Source organism: Manduca sexta, unplaced genomic scaffold, assembly GCF_014839805.1.
Source record: "Manduca sexta isolate Smith_Timp_Sample1 unplaced genomic scaffold, JHU_Msex_v1.0 HiC_scaffold_3122, whole genome shotgun sequence".
Classification (NCBI taxonomy): Eukaryota; Metazoa; Arthropoda; class Insecta; order Lepidoptera; family Sphingidae; genus Manduca; species Manduca sexta.
Window position 1 is genome coordinate 1 of NW_023594156.1, and position 16,142 is coordinate 16,142.

The following is a 16,142-nucleotide window of genomic DNA, read 5'->3' on the forward strand; positions in this document are numbered from 1 at the left end:
TCCCAAATAACATGTTGAAGTAATGTTTAGATCAGTGATATTGAGGACTAAGACCCTAGAACGCTCTTCCGTTTCCAACTCTACATCATCGCCACAAAGCACATTGTCCAATAAGTTCATTTTAATGGGTTCTTGTAGACAGCTCACGCCCAGGGTAAAGCTGTTTTGAACGTAGTTATAATAACCTGCTTAGTGCTTACGTATGTTACTGTAACCATGGGTATACTCTGGATAATGCGGTAGTTTATTCGCTCTATGACTTCAAACATTAATGTTGGCTTTTTTCTTTGCTTTGTTGAGATTTTCGTAGTCAGTTATTAGTTTACTGGTGGTATTATCCATTTACTGGTGGTGGTAGGTCTCTCATATGTGAGAGTTCCCCTGGGTAGGTACCACCGCAATGTCTATTTCTGCCGCCAACCAGCTGTGTAGTCACTAGTATGTTCCGGTTTGAAGGACATTGTAGCCAGTGTAACTATTGAACATAATAAGACTTAACATCTCACATCTTAGGATGACGAGCGCAGTGGAAATCCAAACAATACTTTGTAATTTAAGGTGTTAGATGGCGTTTCTACTGTTTATGGGCGGTCGTATCGCTTACCATCAGCCGCAGGCGAACGGCAAGCTCATCTCGTCATTAAAGGCAATAAAGAAGTCACATTTGGTTTATTGAGTGTTTTATTATTTTTAGTATTGGAAGATGTCATTAGAATGACATTTTTTGCGATAACAAGATGTGATGACGTGCAGAAAATCAAAAAGCATATAGCATGTCCACAAAATCATTAAATAGACTACTATAATAATTGGTTTACGCGCTAATATACATATCACGGACATTGTTACGCCTGTTCCTGTACTGTAGTAATAAAACCAGGCACTAACTTCTGGAAGTAAAGTGTGAGTGCTCAGGATAACGCGTCGTCTTGTGCCGGTAAGTAGGAAGCGTGGCGAGTACCCGAGTATTGACAAGACGGCCACAGTTCTCAAGCAAAGCACTGTGCTTTATTAGGATGTGTTCACTTTAGGCGCAATTGTTAGCCGCCACTCTCGTATCGCATCCTCCGGGCTAGACAACGCTGCCGGTACTCAAACTTTGTATTATTTGGTACTATTTTATTAGCAATATGTATCTGTAATAATACCTTATGTCTACGCGAATATGAACATTGAAATTAAACTTGCTTTCGAATTATATCATGGATTTTAATGTTTTAATTTTTTATGTTAGTATAATTGTAAAATGTATATAGATATTGTAAATTTAACTTTTCGGATGGCTAACACTTTAACTTAACCCGTGACTATGAAACCTGCAATTTGAAAAATTCGAAGAAATTTCAAATATAAAAAACATAAAAAACCGAAAACTGGTTTTATTTAACCGACTTCAAAAAGGAGAAGGTTATCTACTACTTAAAAATAAAACATTGTTTACGTACATTTGTCCATGTATTTATCTAGCTTAACAACTAGCAATTTTAATTAGTTACTGATTCCAAAATTAGGAACCAGTATATAGGTAATGTTAAATTATTTTTTGCTTTTTGAAGCCGTTATGATTTTTTCCGATAGTATGTGGGCAAATGCTGATGTCTTTATGGTGTTGTTAGTTGTGACGATTTACAGCTTGTTGTAAGAATATTTTTTAGTTGCCTAAGAATTGACATTCTTGTGGAGGTTAACATCATATAAGTGGGCAGTCCCAAAAGTAATGCATCGTTAACACAACGGTATTGGCAGGACGACAATTGTTTTTCAGTCTACTCTAAAGTCTGAATACAGTCGACAGTAAGTCGCGGTTCATCTAAATAACAATGGCCACTGTTTAACATTTGTGTTTATCTCCATATTTTATTTCGTACAACTATTTGTAAAGGTGTTTTGGTACAATTTCAGTACATGAGTACGTTTTGCGACGGAAATTGTAACCAATATTTTCTTTACAATATAAGTCAATACAGGCGTCAATATTGAGTGTGAAAGCATTCTTAATATTTCCTTGTTTTTAATCGACTTCAATAAGTGAGGAAGCTCTCAATGTACTATTTTTCTGCGTTGGTGTTACGCGATATCTTTGCTGGTTGTGAACTGATTTTAATTATTCCTCTATTTTTGCCGATTTTAATTATTCTCATTGTTCCATCCCGCAAACAATAACTAAAGTCTACTATCAGGTTACTTGCTTATTAATCTGCCTTAATTTTTGGTTACTTGCTTGTCTGTTTACTTATTTATTTTTACGAGATCGTGAATTTATATCTCAATCGATATTATCTTGAAGCCCAAAGTTTGGGAAGCGCAGGCCCAAGACACAAAGGTATGTAGTGGCAGGACGTGCGCTACCAACAATGACATCATGGCGATTACTGGACTATTGCGTCAACAAACACTACCGCTCTGGTGTGGGCCCATTTACCTTCCGAACGTTGTGAAACTCTTACTAGAACTCTTGCAGTCCGGGAGTCGGTCTGGCAGTGGCGAAGGGTGAAATTTTCGAGAAAGGAACCCGACACAACATATAATACCTATGCTATAAATGTAGTCTGCAAATTGTTCTAATGATAATTAGATTTTACATAAAATACAAAAGGAAACGCGGCAAGAATTATACGGACCCTTAGCCACTGCTGTCTGGTGAGCTCTTTGACTATCTCTACTGACAAATATATGTGATCCGGTTATAAGGATAGTTTTTATTGCGTGATCAATTAAATATTATAGAGTGAAGAACGCCGTACAGTTATATGTGTATTGAAGTTTTGGGTGGTATCCCACTGTCAAAAAAGTTGTGAAGGAAAATGTTTCACATTAACATGATCAACTGTTAGATGGGCTGTTAGTTGCATATTGTTAACGCGTACAATAGGATCATTTCTATTGAAGGCGCAATACTTCCCGCGTGGTATGAATTTTTTTAAGAGTAGCGATAATCTTATTCATCTGGCGCTCTTGGTCGTAACCGTAATTATAATTAAATAAGTATTATTTTATGGATAGGATTATGATTTATGTACGAATTCAAATTTCGAAAAGAAAAAAATTTTTAGTTAAAAATAAAAACGCCCCCGGGTGGGCTCGAACCACCAACCTTTCGGTTAACAGCCGAACGCGCTAGCCAATTGCGCCACGGAGGCGATGACGATATTTATCAAAAAATACCACCGTTTTCTTTTTATATTTTATTATCTGTGACTATGTATAGGTTTTAAATGCCTGACACCTGATAGTGAGTCATGTAGAGTCAATAAAATGTTACCAACGACCAAAGAGGGCTTTAGAAACTCTATCGGTTGGCTATTGATTTTTAAAATCACCTGATAAAAATTGACCACTCCAATAATTAATTATAACCTAACCGATTACTAAAGAAATATATTGAACCATTTTAATTACTCAGCTGTATTTTTCTCTATAATAATGTTCCAAGGAAGGCTAAGCGCGCCTCTGAGCGGCCTGCGCACGCGCCGCCCAATCTAATTAACGCTCCGCTGCGTCGATGATTAAACTATAAACACGCGATGCACTCGACATGGACCTCCGGTATTTTGGCATAGATATTAACAAACTGAAACCATTTTATCAGAAGCTAGATATCACACTCTACTCCATAACTATTGTGTTAAAAAAATAAAATCAGGACGGCATAATTGTGTCAACTGGCGAGAAATAATCATCTCACGTCAGTCGATAACTACACACCAGTTCACTTTCAACCACGAGCAATAGTAATATTGAATACCTAACTGGATGGTGAAAAATGTTAAAAAATGTTACCGTAGAAGTTTCTTGGGAGTCCGACTGTGGAGTCCCGATCAGCCCATCATTATCAGCCACATTAAGTCAACCCCTAAAGAATCCCAAATGGACCTGTGAAAAGCGGCTCGCATTCAGCGTGTTCGTGCGATATTTAGAAAGTCATCTGTCTAATGACAGCGGGCTGACATCATTTTAGAAACTGTGGGGGGAACGTCACGTTCCATATAGACGGCATTGCGTGCTCAGTAGTCGCTTAACAATGCTAAAAATATAATTTAATACTAAAAGCAAACTAGAAGCTAAACTAAACTACGAACCGTATGCACGACTTTTGACTGAATACAACTTACTTCCTTTAGAAAAAGACTAATGCTTCTTCAGATGATGACGCTTTACGACTTATGACACAATAACTTGGATTGTATATATCTAGCCAACAAAACGGGTGTTATAGTTTCTTATATTTAGTTTTATAGGCGCGATTATTAGTTCGCGACTGCTTCGTGGCGTGCGCACGCGGATGAACGTACAGCGAATCAGTAGAATAAGTAGATGTTATTATCCCAAATAATTAAAACAAAAAAGAACATTGGAGTCATGTGACCAGTCCCGGATCTAGGGGGGGGGCAAGCCGGGTCCATGCCCCGGGCGGCAAATTCTAACTTGGCAGACGAATATCCAAGTCATCATTAACGCAAATCTGACTAATGACACGTCCAGTACATTAAACACATAAATTATTTTCCGCGGGGCCCGAAATGATGATGACAACGGTAAAAATATAGGTGGATGGAGGCGGCATTTTCCAGATTTTGTCCCATCTTGAAAAACTTAAAGATCCGGGGCTGCATGTGACCTAACACCCAAAATTATCTGTATGTCAATAGACCAAGCGCATCCGCCAGAAATTGCGCGCATTCACTTTGATTAAAAACGATAACTACTGAAAAATCTTAAATGTCACTTTTTAGTCAAGTTAATAATGCGTCACCTATTAAATGCTTGTTGATTAGGAGGTGTTAATCATAAATCGACATGAATATGTAAAACGTTACAAACAAAAAATAATGTAGTCATCTTTTTGTCAATAATTGAAAAAGTTATGCCATATTATATTAATCGACTGTCGATACTAAAAGCTCATCCTTAGTAATGAGCATGAACTTAACGAGTGATCCTTTTAACAAAGTAATTAATTTTACTTTTGTATGCCGGCACAGCGGAACAATTAACAACTGTACAAACAATATACAACCACTTTCTTTATACAATTTTAGCAAATTATAATTATAATATAGGTAATGAAAAATTTAAGTTTACAAGAGGGTTATATTGTTCCTTTTTATTTAAACTTTATATACAGTAGATATATACACTATACAGGTGGACTTAATGCCTGAGGCATTTTCTAACAGTCAACCTTTTGATGATGCGGAGATGAGACAGTGTGAGTGTAAGTATATAAAAAAAAATAAGATAATACATATATTATATAAAACATACATTCTACATAAACACAGGTACACTTATACGATAAAATATATACTTAATATAAAAATATAATTTCCAGAGACATTTATGTTTGTGAATCCGCTATTGGCGAAAAGCATCCGATATTTAGATGTGAAAGTGAACCTGTTAGTGGACGTCCTGAATGGTCGCTAAGTAGTATAAATATCTTTTTAATTCGTACATTCTTCTGATATTTTTTTCAGTCCCAGTTAACCTGCATCCAATACTTATAAATATTTGTGTTCAATGTTTTGTCTTGTAACTATGGAATCAACTCGAGAAACGAAGTGACAAAACAATTAAACACTTATTAATAGTAAGTATTCGTCTCATTAAAATCACATTATTTTCTTTCTGTTTTTTATTTGAATTTTTTTTTCTTCTCATTCTAAATTTTGTTTGTACATTTATAAATAAAAAAAAAATATGTCTATGCATATCTATTACAAATGTAAGCACTATTTCAAACATATCATTGTTAAGTTAATTGTATAATATGTTTGTGTTCGCATTGTTAATGTCCCTAATTAATAATTAATAAGTAATAAGTTTACAGTGAAAGCAAAAGGTCTACATAAGTACTGCCTAGTTCCCTGAAGCGTCATGACATGCCCCATACACAATTATCACAATAAAGTATCTAAAAACTCAACAATGCATATCTAGCCACAATAGCACATTAGCACTCCACAGCACCGATCGGATAACGACGCCTAATGTACCAACAATGGATAAAAAACTAAAAAAAAACGATCAAAAGATGTCCTACACATCACGCATCTGACAAATTCCCAACAACAATATAGGGTTAAATGGATAATGCTTGACAAATTTATTTAAATTTGTACAGAAAATAAAATACGATGGAAAAACGGACCGTATTTCTAAAACAGTAAGGTTGATGTCTAGTTTTGTTGTTGTCATCACACGTAAGGTAAAAACACCTATTGTCGATAGGCAAAGGGGCACGGCGCGGTACGTTTGAAGCCGGCTCGGATGACTCAATCGCGCGGGCTTTGCGTCCGCGCCGACCGTCGATTCACTCCCACACACCGCCCTATTCTGATCCGATTCGTTTTACATCGATTGTTGGCCCATGATTTTTTGTTATCTGCAAAACCTAGCGATTATTATACTTGTTAAGTAATAAAAAGCGCCACTGGTAAAGGACATTGTTCTGTGCCCATACATAATTCGCCCTGGAACCAACAGCAATGGAAAAATGATTTTAATATTTAGAATCATTAATAAATTATCATGACATATTATTTATAAAACGGACAAGCTGGGATATCGCATTAATCCAAAAAAACGATGAGATTTTGAGGTTATAATTGATAGTAAACATTGAAAGCTTTTCAATGTTCAAGGTAGATTTATAGTCCTATCATTTAAGCTTTAAATATGCTTTTTATTGATACAAGTACCTATCTAATATATATATATATATATATATAAGCCCTAAATATTCATCACTATGCAGGTATCTGATTATTTTTTACTTAAATCAGGCTATTTTAAGACTTGGTTCATATAATTTTTTATAAGTAAAAAGGTACCTAATTATGTAGTTATATTATTTACATCCTCTAAGAGTACCCTTCAGAATTTATGTATTTTCTATATATACGTACGTATTCCCCGAAGAGACAGACAGAGGCGCACTGTTGAGCATTCACGCTTCATCAGAAGCATGGCACATTTTACACACTTTTAGTAGACTCTTAGGGCATGCAGGATGAAATTAAACAAATAAAAAAATATTTTCAGTTCATATTATTTATTTCCTCATCACCTACATTGTTTTATAAAATATTATCTGAGTATTGTGCAGGAGGTTTGTAGTTATGGTATTATTTATCAATTCAGTTTTGCCAATCACCATATTAGTTAAATGAATATAATCTTTCATTATATGTACCTCCAATGGTGCAAGTCTTTCTGAAATGATATTTCTGCTATAAACATGATGTGGAATATTTCTCCTTAATGGAATTATTTGATGTGAGCAAGTCCGGAGTTCCAACATTCTATTACAGAGCACGCAGCTTCTACTAACATTGTTACAGCTGAAGTATGTATAGGCTCTTGGGCCGTGTTTCAACATGCTGTACATATAAGATCAAGGGCTACAACCTGAAAAAAAAAAAACAAACACATTATGCTCAAATTAGAATGGCAATATATTAATATTGTGTCACACGAAAAGCAGATTTATGTATTTAAATCTTCCAGCTGAATTAAATGTAAGAAACCTTCAAGCATATGACACACATTTTTTAATCAACAATATCCTTGCTAGTTTGCTCTTAAGTTGCCACAGCTACATGCTAAAGTGTGTAGTAGGTAGTATACAGACTCTGTTCGCTGTCTTCACGCAGTTACCAAGAACAGGAACTGAGGAGCGAACTTTTAGAAGTTTGGCGGCAGTTAAACTTGTACGATTAAAGAAAAATGTGCTTACCAAACGAGGCGTTGTCCATTGTTGTATACAATGGCGAATCTGCTCGTTGTCCAACACCATGGATCCGCCAGCAGAGCCACAATTAATGCAAAAAGCAATTTCCATTTCGTATCCGTTATCAATGCCAGGTAAATTGTTACATCAGTTCACAAAAGTCCAGAAATCACAGCCAGTGTATGTCGATATCGTAATCAATCGCACAGATTCTTTATAATAGCCGAATCGTCAATGATATAGTGAGAGTCAGAGAATTATAATATATTATATGGAAAGTGAGAGCCTAGTTTATTTGTCTCTGATGAGTGAAGTGTGAGTGACATTAAATTGAATTGAAAAATGAAGTAAGAATTAGGGATACTACTCGACTAGATTCTGGATCGATTATATCGATCATTTATACAAAAATCGATTTTATTCAACATAGGCATATTTTTATTCGGAAAAATATTTAGCGGGACCCTTATACCGGAAAATCGTTCACACGGGCGGATCCGATAGTAATTTAATATGGAGACAGTTTAAGGCTCCCGGATGGAGGGAGAGAGAAGAACGCTACTTTTTATATGTATAATTCATAAATATTTTGTACGACAGAAAAATAAATGTTCGCATAATATATTATGCTTTGCTATCTGTACGAAGCCAGGTCGGGTCGCTAATATAGAAATTCAAAATAAACAAAGTAAATCAATATGAATTAAAAACTAAAAAAAAACTTTTTTTATAGATGACTTGATCTATAATCAATTTAGTCCTAAAACTAACTACTTATTTCTTTGAGACACATCCACTGCTCTATTAAATATTATAATAATAATTAAAGAACATATCGCCTCACAAATCAAATATATTAAAATGTTTCAATAATTAATTATCGGTAATTAGATTTATCGTTTTGTCAAACCGGTACATCTCTATACACAATTAGTTGTAAACATGTCGGCGACTTTGACTTTAAGTCGATACAATTCTTTTATATATTCATTTTGGATGTAGCAGCTTGTCCGTTTTATACACATATTTGCAAATAATATAAAAAAATACATAAATAATTATGGTGCTAGTCACACCTTTGTTGGTTCTGGGGCCGTTTTCGACAATGTCCTTTACCTTAAGAGATTTAGCAAATAATACTCAAAAGAGCAAGTGGATGATCTTATAGTTAATGTTTACCACTACGCAGTGATGTAATTTCAGAAGATTCTTAAATTTGTTGCCCATGATAGGACTGACCAAAAGATAAATTGAAAATATGCTACAAGTTGAGTTAATGATACCGGCCCTATTTACTGTATTATAAACTGTGTTATTTATTAAACAATAACAAACACAAACATACAGACATTGGCATACCTATTTTCAATATTACTTTGACTACAAAAATCATTTTCATTATTGCAAGTTATATATAATAGAACACGGTTTTCTAACCCTTACAGAATACAACCTCCGAAGTGTTTGTATAACATGAAACACGTTATAAAGTCGCCGGTCGCTTATACCCGTGTAGGAATAATTGCTCGGCATAAATCAACCGAGCGTCGACAGCTAACGCGACCACAATAGGCACTTTTACCCTAATAACATATTAATATTACATAATTCCAATTCTGAGTCAACTATTGTTTGAATATTTGAAAACTTTACGCCAATAAATTGGTATTTATTGTTCTTCGGAACTTTTGAAGTGATTCGAATACTTTACTTATAGTGAAATACATTTCCTTACGAAAAATTTGCTTTTGTTTATTTGATTTACTCTTAAGATTTTACTTTTATAGCAGGAAAAGGTTTTACTGTAAGAATAGATAAGATTTCCTTTTATTAGTCCGCATTATTCATATAAATTCAAACACGTAGTTTTCCAGGTCCCGTAATGGGTTTTTCTTTGATAGAACGAGATCAACAAGGACTACAGATAAACTGATGATTACGATAAATATTTTTTTGGTTGCAAAGTATATCAAAACAGAAAGTTACCGGTTACCAGTCGAAACAGATGAAGCAGTGGCATATGAATATGTAGTCACGCATGCCAGAGAACCACTTAGTAACTTCTCACTTCTAATGATCTGTTCACAAACCTTCGCTTTTGCTTGACGCGCTCAAACCATCAGTGTATAACCATCGGTTATTTTTGCAAAGCCTCTTTCATTCCCCCAGTGTAACCAAATAACACGTAACTTTTGATCCTTCATACGAGGTGATCCTCCTCGACGCGACCATTAAACCGGAAAACGCAAATTATACAACAAAGACGTAACACATCTGCGCAGGCGCATCCAATGAAAGCGCCGCCATCTTGAACTTCAGGCTCGGCGCGACGAGCTTGAGCAGATTTATTAATATGAGATATAGTTAATAAGTGCAAAGGATGCGGCCAAGCGGACAAATCCGGGTTGAGTGTCGTCAGGTTACCATCATTTGGGGATTTTAGTTACATTCTACATATAGAGTCAACGTTGCATAAGTTTACTGTATCTACTGCATTTCAGTCAAGTAGCAACGCATCAAAGACTGGATTTAAAAAAACCTTCAAACGAGATTTTTATATTCGCATAGCTACAGCATAAACTAAACAAGTAGGAACGACCAGTTAAGTGAACCTGTGTTTACTCCTCTCAAGTAATGCATATATTCCCTTAGACTCCACTTAATAACTCGCACTTATCCTCCTACGTCGATGTTACTCAGAATTTCGTCCATTAGTAATAAAAATTCACCAACAACCGTACGTATTACATCATAAAAATTCCAATTTAGTTGCCAAACAATAATTATGTTTATGTAAAGTCCTTGTAAGTGACATAACAACGTAAAACCCTAGAGGAAAATTTCTCAAGGTCAATTAAGGTGCAAAATTTATCTAAAACTTCATTTTGTTAATTAATTTTATTTCCTATGCAATGTTCGTGATCGTTCACTAATTTCCTTTATTTTGGGGAAACACAGATATACAAATTATTTATACCATATTTCCTGTAATTTGTAATTATTTTATAAATATATTCAAGGAATTTAAAGGTTTATCAATACCTATTTTCCTAATGAACAATTACACTTAACATAGTACATTCCCATAGTTTCTTTATCAAACACATTCGTTTTTATATTATAAGCATGAATATAATTAAGTAAAACCAACTTTCGGTCACACAGCACAGATAAGAAACTTTTTTATGCGGAAGTCTTGTAACATTTGATTATTTTCACAAATTACGATATGACCAATCAATAATTAGGAATTTCCACTAGACAGGAAGAAAGTCTCTATTAATCATAATACGTGGCGCCCCTACACATATTGCAATAAAGACGCAGTGTAAGCTCATCAACATCCACACATACAAAAACACAGACACGCACGCACACACGCACGGCACAATATTCACGCGCTATTACACACAACCCTTCACGTACCAAATAATCTACAAGCACGGATTATACCAACAAAAAATTAAAAGTACTAAAAACGCTTAAAAATTATGTTTCCGACGTTACTTTCTGTGAATTTTTGATCTTCCTAATCGGATTTTTAGGAACTTTTGTTAATTCTATTGTGAGATTACACGCGGAGTTAGTCGGGTATAGGCAACAGTCAGTTTGGTTTGCCTCAAACTCTCTACTACACGTAATGTGGTTAAATAAATATGAATATATTTTCATTGTAATAAATATATTCCTCATTATTACGAAATTCTTTTACCTTTTATACATATTTTTTGAAAAACAATGCATGTAAAATATTAAAAATCAATCACCCTCTCATGGCGAAGCTCAAGACCCACTCCACCGGCGACTAGGAATTTAAAGTGTGGAAATTTCCTCACAATGCGTGCCGTGTCCAGCAATACTACTTTTGCATCTGGTCTCTGACCTAACAAGAAATTGAAAACTTCTGAAGATGTTGGTCGGGGCTCTTTGTTATCTATGCTTGCGTAGGAACGACAATCGGAACAATAATTGTAGAGTCCGCAACCCAGATATCCGTAACCTCATATGCCAAGTCTAAATATTTAAACATTATTTTTTCGGCCTTAACAAAGTTATCGTCATGCGGAATGGTAACATCAACATCATCATTGTAACAATTGTTAAAAGTATTAAAGTATATAAAAGAAATATAAGAAGTGCCTCATCAATGAACAATCAATCAATATTTTACGTGTTAAAACTTTTGTTTCGTTGAGTGAAATGATTTAGTGTAACAAAGAAATTGATAGTTTCCTGCCAATTTTTGGTTAACACTATGGTGCTGTGATTGGCTAAAACACATATAAATAACGATTATTTGTAAGAGGTTTAATCGATCCATTCTTATTCATAACAATAATTCTAAATAATTTATTATTTGACCTTGAACTTTGAATCTTTTCAGCGTCCTTCGAGTTGAATATCTGGTGATATAAAATCTCGTACTTTATTAAAACAAGTCGGCATTATTCTGGAAAAAGTTGAACGACGCTAACGTCTCCCATCAGTTGACATTATCTACAATTCTCAGTACTATAATTCCGGTCACGTCCGAAGTAGGGCAATTTCCCCGCCAGCATCAAAAAAATCCAATACTCCCAAAAATTGTAAATGTATTTTGTTAAACAAATAAGTATAGTTTTTGCATGAAAAAATACTTTTACATTTAATATGATGCCTTTAAATATACGGATAATTGAAATACAAAAAAACTCATCTTATCGCGTGTCAACAAAAGTGGGCATCGTCCATTTGGCAACGATGTAGTACGAAAAGCTAAATGTTATAAACCGCATCGGTATTGTCATTACAAAGCAATCCATCTACGAGTCGACATCGCAACGATGACGGGCCCATGTTTGTTTTATCGATTAATTAATAAATCGAGTTCCTATCCACCGATCGAGATATAACATCGATACAAGCCGCCTCTCTAATTGACTCCAGCCGCCAAAAAGATAAAATAACAAACGATCGTGGACTCAACGACACTCGATATTGAACCTTATGTCTTTATTTTAAACCTTACGAAGTGAAAAAAGTAAAAAGGCCCGACCGAACACTAAATGCCAAGCATTTACCTGTCAAATTAATAAAAAAAATAAATAGTGTATGGTGTATGGGAATCGATACGTTTTTGATTAATGGAGTCTAAACTAGATTATGTTGAGCGAATGGAGTGATGGATTTTTTGCGATTATAAATGAATGGGTAACATTATATCGGCTGCATTAATCTGAAGCAATGGTTTGAAGGCTACACTAGCGACATGTAAAGAGGCTTCACCCGTTCTGCGACACCTGTTTTCTCACAGTGCGAATTACAGATTTCGGCGCGTTTGACATCCAACACTTTGGAAACGCGATACAAAGCTGCACAATGGGGCTTATCCCACAAAACATTGGTGGTTTTATAGACACGTTAAGGGTGGGAAAATCGCATAAATTTTAAGTAGGTACATAAAATATAATCGTTCAATACTCGATTTCCGATATTAATATTGTTCAACAAATATAAACTAAACATTAAGGGTTTTTCAGACAATAATTGACCGCATTATACTTGGTAATTGATATTACGAAACTAATTGGCCGCGTCGGAAATCCCGATGTAATGTTTATAGTTCGCATCGTTTATTTTATAATCAAAACGTTTCAATTCGAAAAACGTCCATGTACTTCCTAGAATTAGTGCGGACGTTAAAGGTTTAAACTAGTCAGTTATCACATAAAACGGAAGTAGGTAAGTTTGGCGATGCGCGAGCGCATTTGTTGCTACTATGTACTTCACTTAACCGTAAGCTTACATTATTAATTAACATATCATAGTATAGCTCAAATAGGTACACTGTACACTCTCGCAATCAACAGCCTCAACCCTTTAAACATCATACAAATTAATCCGCGGTCTTACGCCTCCACTTAACCCTAAAAACGGCGTCGCGAAATCAGATGTAAGCTAATACAGCGCTTTAAACTAAGCTCATTTAAATAGTGCTTTGTGCACGGCTTGTGTTACCGAGTGTTGTGTTTCACGGGCTCGGTTAACCCTGCGAGGTGTCGCGCGGTCCCTCCGACCCGCGACTAATGTCCCAGGAGGGGAGGTGTCGGCAATGGGACGCTTTAAGTGCCAAATATTGTGGTTGTCGGAAATAGAAGGAAGGCAAATGAGGGTTAAAGCCTTTGCAGAGTTAACAGGTCGGTTTTACGACCGTTTAGTATGGATGGTCAGGTGTTAGTTTGTAGCTTCGGTCGATAACCCTCTGTTGGTAGAGGTCCTTGTCCAATTACCAACCTTTCTAATAATTCACAGCTTTTTATTTCTAGTTATAGGCTCATGTCTTTGATGCGGTAAGCAAAATGCAATTAATTCCTCCATGCTACGCCGAGTATATTTGTTTTGAATAAAAGTGCTTCAATACTCGTGTTTTATAAAAATGTTTCTCACAGTTTAATTTGACATTTCAATATTTCCATTAAGTTGGTACATAAGCTTGTTATCACAGTAGAGGCAGGGGCGGCGCGCAGCTCAGCTCCGAGTCGCAGGGATCCTCGCGCATCACCGCACACGACCCTTATAATGTCATAAAATGTGTACACTACACACACTAAACATCGGTGCGCTAGCATTCTTTCGAAGATAGCTTACTTCCTTAACATACTAGGATCATACTAAACTAATTGTAGCCAGTGTAACTACTGAACATAATGAGACTTAACATCTCACATCTCAAGATGACGAGCGCAATGGAATACCAAACAATACTTTTTAATTCAAAGTGTTTTATGGTGTTTCTAGAGTTTATTGGCGGTCTTCGTCTCGTGATTCAAAGAAATAAGAAAAAAACAATAATGCCCAAAACCGATATTAGTATGACCGACAAATTCCAATGTAAAATCAAATATCAAATAATATGTTGAATTAAATCATATTATGCCTAATGTATTTCTAATATTATTACAAGTCTTAATACGCCTAATCTTTATCTCAATTAATTTTATAATTATTTACATTACATTAGCATTACTTATTTCTGTTTAAGTAGTAGTTTTTTATCGCGGCTTCGCCTGCATGTTGTGCCATTCCCGCTATAAAAGTCCCTAAATCACTATAGAGATCCGCCATCTTTTTAAAGATCAGTTATTTGTTACGAGTGCAAGTTAACTAAAACAAAAGTAGCCTATGTGTTAATCCAGGGCATGGTTTACGTGTGTGCTATATTTTATACAAATCCGTTCAGTTGTTTCTGCCTTTACTTCTTACAAACATCCAAAATATTTCACAAAATTTCGCATTATGATATAAGATGTAAATCAGTGGGGAAGAGTCCATATAACTCGCTTCCTGCCGGCTTCACTTTATGTAGTTTTTCTGTAGAATCTAATTATTATCAGAACGAGATGCAGACCGCATTCATACATATTAGTACCTGTATGTTGCATCGTGTTCCCTTTGGGAAAATTTCGCCTTTCGCCACTTATGTAAATATCTATATAGCTTTAGAGCTAGTAATACTAGTAGTACTAACCATAACAATAGCTTTCCACTCGTTTATGTCGTAGGGGCTATGGCTAGTTGACCGCCGCACCACAACCTCGCGGTTGGTTTGTTCAGAGTTGTACCAGTTGCGGGGAACATGGAAACTGTTTTAGCGGTGGATGATTCCACACGGGCCGCGGTAATCTCGTCCGCGCTGTGTCACGCGCCATCGCTCTCACACACATCCGACACATCCCTAATTGAGTTTTGATTGAATTTTTTAGCAGTAACTTCGATGACAAAGGCTTTAATGTAAAGGATCATTTGAAAGTGAGAGTCATTAGCTGCAATACTAGGGAAGTGCTTTGCGAACTCTCAAGAGTTAAAATTGGCAAGGGAATTGTATACGAGGCACTGACTGCATGAAACGTATAGCAATAAAGCTTCGAAAGGTTGTTTTTCTGTTAAAGATCTTTCCCGCCTCACCTATCAATTTATGCCGTGACATTCAAGGACTATTTGCAATACTTTTATTGCAGTTACGATACATATTGAGTTGGAATTAGTGGGATAATTACTCTTTATTCAGTTCTTTATTTGATTGTATGAATGGTTAAATGTAAAGATACCTCGATTGCATCTGTAGATGTTTTGCAAAACTAGGCATAGTAAATATCTCTACAAGTCTTATTCTGGGGTCCTGTAACATTTGCAGCATCATTCTTTTGACCTCCGAGGGACGCAACGTCTATAGTAAGCCGCTATTTAAACTGTATTACAACCATCACTGCCCCTACTGAGATAAAAAACGCTAAGTTTTGCTTACTTTAGGCACTATCACGAAATGACACCACACTATCCTATCACAATTAAAGCCAATACTAAAATAGAGTGCAATAAATCCATTAGCAACTAACGGTTAATAGTACAATAAGGTGCGTAGTAGTGTAGG

At 35.5% G+C, this 16,142-nt stretch overlaps 1 non-coding gene across 1 annotated transcript; it reads right to left on the reverse strand.

The window, feature by feature from the left end:
- Nucleotides 1–3,066: 3,066 nt before the first annotated feature.
- Nucleotides 3,067–3,140, reverse strand: Trnan-guu. The gene has a single exon. It is a non-coding gene; the product is annotated as a tRNA-Asn (tRNA).
- Nucleotides 3,141–16,142: the final 13,002 nt, after the last annotated feature.